The sequence below is a fragment of the Equus asinus genome, chromosome 14, assembly GCF_041296235.1.
Source record: "Equus asinus isolate D_3611 breed Donkey chromosome 14, EquAss-T2T_v2, whole genome shotgun sequence".
Classification (NCBI taxonomy): Eukaryota; Metazoa; Chordata; class Mammalia; order Perissodactyla; family Equidae; genus Equus; species Equus asinus.
The window spans coordinates 1255575-1264221 of NC_091803.1; positions in this window are offsets into that span (position 1 = coordinate 1255575).

Consider the following 8647-nt stretch of genomic DNA (forward strand, 5'->3'; position numbering starts at 1 on the left):
GATGAGCGACTTCTCGCTGGAGAGTGGAAGGTGGGAAAAAGAGTGCAGGAGGGCGATCAGCAAGAGGCTGCCCTAGTGACGCAGAGAGACCCGGGGTGGCGGCCACTAGCTGGAGAGTGGTGGGGCCAGTGGCTGTTTTGGACGTGGAGCCTTCGGACTTGCTCCTGGATTGGGGGAGGTTAGGAAGAGGAGCAATCAAGGGTTTGGGCCTGAGCCGCTGGGAGAGGTGGTGTCCTGGCCGAGATGGGGAGGACATCGACTTCTGTTGGGGACACACTCGGCCTGAGCAGACCTAAGGAAGGGGCTGTGGAAGCTGAAGCTCTGGGGCGAGGTTGGGGCTGGACTCGAGGAGCGAGCGGGGGCGTTTCCCTGGCCGCGGAGCTGGCGGATTCGAGCCTAGGAGGCAGGGCCGGTGGTGGAGAGAACAGAGAGCCCAGCTTGAACCCGAGCTCGGTTCCCCGTCAGCTGAGTTGGCCTCACGTGAGCCCTGTGTCTCTCCTCTGTGGAATGGGGACACGTCTACACTGCAGGGTGGTGGCAAACAACCACGTCCAGACCTCCCCAGCCTCCGGCGTGGTCCCCATCTTCGCTGGCTAGCTCCACCCCCGGTGGGTGGCTTCTGCGGGGCGGGAACCAGAGACCCCTCCCCGTTGCAAACTCCAATGCCCAAAATGCTGGGCGTGTGGGAGCCCCACCACCTCCCTCTCTCTCCGCCGGCCCACTGCCTGCTGCTCCCTCCTGCTCTGCTCAGAGAAGCCCAGGGTGGGCTGTGGCTGAGGGTCTGCGCTCACATCCAGCCTCCCCTGCCCACGCTCCTGCGCCCACCCCTCTCCTTCGGCTTGCCTTGAGTGACAGGTCTCACCTTGAGCATCCATCCCTCACGGCCCGTGACCTGGGACTTCTCTCCCAGACTCGGTGCGGGGGCTTGGGGTTGCCACTGCTCCCCACAGCCTCCACGTGTCTGGAGGGTCTCGATAAAGCGGGATGCTGCTCCCGCCTCGCAGGGGTCTCCACGGGCAAGCGAAGAGGACAGAAACCAAGTGGGATTTAAAACAAGGTCTGACGGAGATGCGTGTGTCCTGCCGAGGTGGAGGGGGCACGGCTCGTCGAGTGAGAGAGCCCCCACACTTGGCCTTGCTCGTGCAGGGCTCAGGGGCTTCAGCACTATGGGGGTGGGGGGCAGGAGGAAGAGGAGGAGGCCCTGCTCCGGGCAGAGACACTCAAGGCCTTTGGAGCAGAGGTGGGCCTGGGGCTGACCAGGGAGCGGACGACCAAACGGCTCCTGGAACAGCTAGGAACATTCTCCAGCAGGCTGAGCAGTCCAGACCACGACGCCCCAATAAAAACCTGTGCTCCCAGCACCCAGCGGACCAAGGCTGTATTCCCGTCCAATCTCTTTTCCACATGAATCAGCCCCACCACGTTTTCATATACTGACAACACGTGCTCACAGCCAAACCACCCACGGAAATAATTCTTGAACTTTCTATGGACGGTACCTTGCTGGCCCTGACATTCAGCAACTTGCTTTTTGGCTCAGTATCAACCTTCCAAGATTTATCCGTGCTGGTAGACGCAGGTGTGGTTCACCGATCGTCTGTCACGGTGACGCAGTCCAGGGTTCCCGGGCATGCACACAGTCAGTCCTTTGTGTCCCCTGAAAAGCACGTGGATGCTCTTCCCAGTTCACTCTCCCAGACGATGCTGTGGGGCGCTGGTCACGCTCTTGTTCCAAGACACGTGTGCGGGGTTTTCTTTAGGTACACGGCCAGGAGTGGAATCTGGGTCCTGGAGGAGGTGGGTGCAATGGTAGGAGAAGCTGCCCAATGGTTTCCAGGATGATCACGCCGATTTGTGCCCCGGCCGGTGGGAGAGTTCCTGGGGCTCCAGACCCTCCCCAACACTCTGGTCCGTCTTGGCCACCTGGTGGTCCTGGAGTGGCATCTCATGGAAGTTTTCAGTTGGTTTCCCCGATCGTGACCACAGCGGAGCCTGCCACCAGGCACTCTCTTCTGGAACGTTCTGTTCCATCCGTGGCACTGTTCATCATTTTTTATTGATTCGGAGGAGTCCTCCATATATCCTAGATATTAATCCTGGGTTGGTTATGTGTGTTGCAAATATCTTCGCGGTGTCTGTGGCCGTCTTACCGCCGTGTTTATGCCGTGCTTTGTCATACAGACTTTTCTCATTTTGCTCTGGTTGGATTTATCCATCTTTTTCTCCGTGATTTGTGCTTTTAATGTTTGTTGAAGGAATCGTTCCCTGCCCAGAGACGGTAAAAGAGATCGGCTCTGCCCGTGCAGCTCTCTAAACCCTCCGGGACGAATTTGTAACGGTCTGAGGTCCCACCTCATGGGTGTTTTCTGTCTACTCAGTTGGTTGCCCCGACCCTCCGATGGCAGGCTCCCTGCCTGTGAAGTGGGGCGGTGGTGGCAGGTTCGGTGCTCTCTGTGTCGGCCCCCACCTCGCCGTCCACCTGCTGGCAAGGGCCACCCAGCGCCAGGGCCCAGGCCCACCGAGGGGCCGGGCTTGTTGGAGGCCACGTGGTGAGTTAGAAGAACGAAGACCACACCCAGGACTCCGGGCTCCCAGGGCCGCCCCTGCATCCCCTGTGGGACAGCCACCCCAACCTGCCTGGCAGCGCTGTCTCCCGTCCCCTAGAGTCCCCGCTCCTCACTCGGTCACCAGCTCCGGGTCCTCACACTGAGGGGCACGGGGCTGCTGGCCCGGCTCAGACGGAGAAGTCGGGGTTTGCTGCAGCAGGCTACGAGGTCGCGAGTCCCGGCCCTGGGAGGGGCTGTCGGCTTCCTGGGGCCACCGTAACGACGCCCCGCGGACGGGCGGCTTCAAACACGGGGGTTGGTTCTCTCCTTGCTAAAGGCTGGAGTCCGAGATGCAGGTGCAGGCAGGGCTGGCGTCTCCCGAGGGCTCTCTCCGTGGCGTGTAGATGCTGTCTCCTGCCTGTGTCCTGGCCTGTCTCCCCTCTGTGTGTTGGGGTCTCCTCTCCTCTTCAGTCCTGATGGAGCAGGGCCTCCCTTGTGACCTCATTTGACTTAATCCCCTCTATAAAGGCCCCATCTCCAAATACAGTCACGTGCTGAGGCTCTGGGGGGTCAGAACTGTGACGTGTGAATTGCGGGGGACACAGTTCCACTCATATTGGGGGGCAGGGAGGAGCAATGTGAGGGGCATTGGAGTGTGGGGGGTCGGGGGATTCAGGCGCGGAGGGGACCTGGCCCACGTCACCTGCACTGAGACTTGCGGGGGGCTCTGGGATGTGGGGTGTGTGCAAGGAGTGACGCTCAGAACATGGGATGTGCTGTGTGGGGGATGGGGGTGTCCGTGGTGGGTAGGTCCCGTCCTCTGGGGCCTTGACGGTACCTGGGGGTCCCTCCTGGCAGCAGAGTGGGAGGCTCCACATTGTCCTCAGGTTGCAAAACAGAGCAGAAGGAGCAGCGAGAGCCCTGGGGGGCAGGTGACCTCAGAGATGAGGCTGCCTCGGGGGCCTTTGAAGCCTGGGGACCACACCCAAGGGCCGTGGGTGCAATGCCCCGGTGGCAGGTGGCCTGGAACCAGCCCCTCCCAAGTGCACACGTTGAAGAACTCAGACCCACCCATGTGGGGGTGGACACGGAGCCCAGGCGGACTGTCCCCACCGCCCGCAAGGGTGCCTCAAGGCCACCTCCAGCGGAGTCACAGGGAGTCGTAAATTGTCCTTTGCTTGCAATCTCAGGGGGCCAGAGGCGGCTCTGCATGGGCGGCTGTGTCTTACCGCTTCTCCTGGGGGCCGAGCGTTTCCCCCAGAGCTGGGGTTAGGTCACCAAAAAGATCGGTCCCCTCCGAGCCAGGAAAAGAAAAACCTGAAGTCACGGTGGGCCAGAGTCCCCTCGGGAAGGGACCCCTGGCAGGCGGGCGGAAGAGCTGGGGTCCAGCGTGTGGTGCCCAGGAAGGGAGGGGTCCCTGGCGGCCGGCTCCCGCCTGCCCTCTCTTGGGCCTGTCACTGGAGCTGCAGCCCGAGAGCTTTGGCCTGGGGGGCGGGGGGTGGGGGGATAAAGGGATCCCGGGCCTCAGGCCTCTGGGTTAAGCCTCTGGTGGGAGAGGGGGATGGCAGCCCCTCCCGGAGGCCAGGAGGGCAGAGAGCGTGGAAGTCCCCATGCGGCCTCACCTCGGTCCTCAGGCCCCACTCTGGGCTCTGGGCTTCCTCCAGCCTCCAGCTCCCGGCGGGCCCGGCGGCCTCCCCCCTGCCCCCCACACCCCCCCTTTCCCTGTGGTCAGCAGAGATTAGGCGTCGGGGCCAGACAGGCTGCCCTCCAAGGCCGCTGAGCCCCTGGGTGTTAGCCGGTTCCTTCTGACCTTGAGGGGGATTTATGCAGCATCTCGGCGGTGGTGGGGGGGGGGGGTGAGGAGGTGGAGGAAGGGGCCGCTTAGCCCTGGGGAAGGGGGGGCCCTGGAGGGCCGAGCGTGGCAGGGAGCCGGCCGCAAGGTCGCTGACTCACGCGCTCTTTCACCATGGGCCCCAAACGGTGGCCCAGACGTGGTCTTTGTTTGCAAAGCGCAATATTTTTTAAAAATAAGAATCAGCAGCCGAGATTTAAAATGGAGAGATTTTACATTAAAATCTTATTTCTAGCTTTTTTTAGGAAACAGAAGGCCAGGGGACACTGGGTTCCCTCCAGGTCCCAGCTCACTCAGAGGAAAACCCTTCAAAGCCCCCCGTCCACCCCTGCCCCCACCCCACCCTCTCCAGCCCCTGACCCCCTCCTCCTGCCTCTCTCCCCCTTGTTCACTGGGCTGCAGCCACACGGACCCCCTTGCTTCCTCCAACTTCCAGGCCTGCTGCTGCCCCAGGGCCTTTGCACCTCCCTGCTTCTACTCCCCTCACTTTCCCACACCCTGCCTCATTCAGGTCTTTACTTTCATGCCACCGTGGCTGTGACGCCGTCCCTGAACACCCTGTTTGAAACTGCAGCCCCTCACTTTCCATCTCCCTGCTCCCTCCCCTGTCTTCTTTCCCGCCACCGATCGCCATAAGTGACTCTATCGTGTGTATACAGAATACAGGGCGGGGGGCCGTGAGGCTGGCGCCGGCTGAGCCTCTGGCTGTCGTCTTCTCTGTGGTCTGGGCTTCCTCGAGGTGTAGGGGTCGGGTGAGCATTCAGAGATGGCCCCTGGCACAGAAAGTATGGGGGACCGCTTCCCCACACGCTGCTGGCCAGAGGAGACACAAGTCCCCACCCAGATTCAAGACGAGGGAGCACGACGCACTTCTCAGAGGGAGGAGCAGAGTCCTGGAGACCATGTGGGACCAGAGATACTGCCGGGGCCATTTTTAGAAAGTGCGGTCTCTGTTAGCATCCGTGACGCTCAGAGTCCATGGCGCGTGGATGGCGGGCACTTACTGGGGCCCCAGGGGACAGGAGCCCGCCTGACCTCCAGGTGTCTGAGCTGTGGTGCCCACCTTTAGAGAATCTGCATCCCTTTCCCACTTCTCACGGGTTCTCTGTATGCCAGGTCCTGGGACACAGACCTGACCTTGACCATGACCTTGACCTTGACCTCAAGAGGCTTTTTTAAAGATATAATTTGCCGACTGTAGAGTTCACCCTTCTCACCTGTGAATTCAGCAGATCACCTGCAATCACAGATCTGTTTTTTGTACGAATAGTTTTGCCTTTTCTAGCATGTCACATAAATGGCATCCCATAGCATGTAGCCTTCTGAGCCTTTTTAGGATTTTAGGCAAATCCAGAATAGGATTTTCCCATTCTGGATATTTCATATAAACGGGGTCCTACCCCACGTGGCCTTTCACGCTGGCCTTCTCTTACGCAGCATAATGTTTCCAGGGTTCGTTCGCGTTGTCGCAGGTGTCACTGTCGCATTCCTTTATACGGGTGAATAGTATCCCTTTGTATGAATGGACCACATTTTGTGTATCTTTTCATCAGCCAACGGACATTTGGGTTATTTCCACCTTTGGACTAGTGTGAATAGCGCTGCTTTGAACACTTGCGTGCAAGTTTTTGTTTGAACAACTACGTTCAATTCTTTTGGGTCTGTACCAAGAAATGTATTTGCTCGGTCGTACAGTGATTCTGTGTTGAACATTTAGGGACTGACAAACTGTTTTCTAGTGTGGCTGCACCATTACACCCCACCTGATAGTCTGAGGGTTCCAATTCTCTGCATCCTTAACAACACGTGCTCTTTCCTTTTCTTTTCTTGTGGCCAAATGGTGGGTGTGAAGCAGCGTCTCGCTGTGGTTTTGATTTGCGTTTCCCTGATGACTAACAACGTGGAGCATCTTTCCGTTTCTCATTGGCCATTGGCGTATCTTCTTTGGAGCGATGGACGTCTTCTCAGATCCTTCGCTCATTTGAAAACTTGGGTCATTGGTCTTTTTGTCGTTGAGTTGTAAGAGTTCTTTATATATTATCGACACTAGACTCTCACCAGATTCACGTTTGGCAAATATTTTCTCCCACTTTATGGGTTGTCTTTTCATGTTCTTGGTGGAGTCCTTGGATGCACGAAAGTTTTAAATTTTGATGAAGTCCAACCTATCTATATTTCTTCTGCTGCTTGTGTTTTCTTGTCATATTTAAGAAACTATCACTGAATCCAAGGTCATAAAGATTTGCCTCTATGTTTTTGAATCTGTATATCCATTTGGGGAATGTTGTCATTGTCATCTTACGACTCATTGTTCAGTCTGCCAATCTGTTCACATGGGATGTATTTCCATTTATTTAGGTTTTCTTTCATTTCTTTCAGTAACGTTTTATAGATTTCACCTCGGTTACCTTGTGCCACCTTGGTTAAATCTATTCTTAAGTATTTTATTCTTTTTGACGCTGTTGTAAGAGGAATCGTTTTCTTCATCTCCTTTTCAGATTGTTCGTTGTTAACGTGCAGAAAGACAACTGATTTTTGTGTGTTGATCTTGTGTCCTACAACTTTGCCGAATTTTTTTATTAGCCCCAACAGCTTTTTTTGTGAGTATGAATTCTATAGGATTTTCTATGTATAAGATCACATCCTCTGTGCATAGAGATCGTTTATTATTCTTTTTGAGATTCATCTGTGATGTTGTGTGTATCGATGGTTTATGCCTTTTTATTGCTGCATAGTATTCCATTGAATGGGCGTGTCACAATTTGTTTATCCATCCACTTGACAATGGTCACTGGGTTGTCTCCACTTTAAGCTGCTGCGAATGAAGCTGCCATGAAGGTTATCATACAAGTCTTTGCATGGACATCTGCTTTTATTTCTCTTGGGTAAGATCCTGGGAGTGGAATGCTGGGTCCGGGGGCATGTATATATTTAACTTCCAACTTTTAAGAAACTGCCAAATTATTTTCCAAAGTGGTTGTACAATTTTGTATTCCCGTCAGCCGTGTAGGAGAGTTCCAGTTCCTCCAAATCGTCCCCAACACTTGATACAGTCAATCTTTTCAATTTTAGCCTTGCTATCACGGGCGTCGACGTGGCTCATCGTGGTTGTCGTTGTGTTTCTCTGATGACTGTGGACCCTGAGCACCTTTTCAGGGGCTTATTTGCCATTTGTACATCTTCTTTGGTCAAGTATCTCTTCATATCTTTTGCCCATTTTTTAATTGAGCTGTTTTCTTATTGTTGAATTTTGAGAATTTCTAGTATATTCTGTATAGAAATCCTTTATCAGATATATGGTTTGCAAATACTTTTTCCCAGTCTGTGAGTTGTCCTTTCATTCCCTTTACAGTGACTTTTTAAAGAGCAGGACGTTTTTAAATTTTGATCATGTCCATTTATTTAATTTTTATTTTATTGATTGCACTTTTGATACCAAAACTAAACAATCTTTATCTAAGCGAGGGTCACAAAAATTCTCTCCTATGTTTTCTGCTAGAAGTTTTCTAATTCTAAGTTTTACACTCAGGTCTATGATCCATTTTGAATAAAATTTTGTATATAGTGCGAGGCATGGATCAAAGCTCACTCTTTTTACGTACGGATGTCCAAACGTTCCAGCACAATTTGATGAAAAGACTATCTTTTCTCCGTTGAATTGCCTTTTCATCTTTGTCGACAATCAGTTGTCTGTATATACGTGGCTCTATTTCTGGGCTCTCTCTTCTGCCCCATTGATCTATTTGTCTATATTTATATGAATACCACCCTGTCTTGTACGGCAGTTTTATAATCTGTCTTGAAATCCAAGCATGTCAGTGTGTTAAGTTTGTTCTTTCCAATCATGCTGGGCTCTTCCGGGTCCTTTGCATGCCATACGAATTTTACAAATGGCTTGTCAGCTTCTAAAAACAAAATAAAACAAAACCTGGCACGGCCGGCCCTGATCTATGACAGTTGGCAGTTGTTGTGGTTTGTATTCTTTTTCTCTGCTGCAGGCTGACCTTTCCAGGAGCTTCCCCTGCTTTTCCCTGATATGGTCCCTCTGCCACCATGTCCACTCTCTGAACCTACTCACTCACATTTACCTTCCCCCATGCAGAGACACGGGGCCCCTTGCAACACCCACTGAATGTCTTGGGACTGGGGATCATCAATTTTCTCTGCAGTCCACAAAGAGCCCAGCAGGGTTGGAGATACATGGAAGAGCTTTTCCTAAGGCTCTGATCATATTTCCAGACAAGTCATT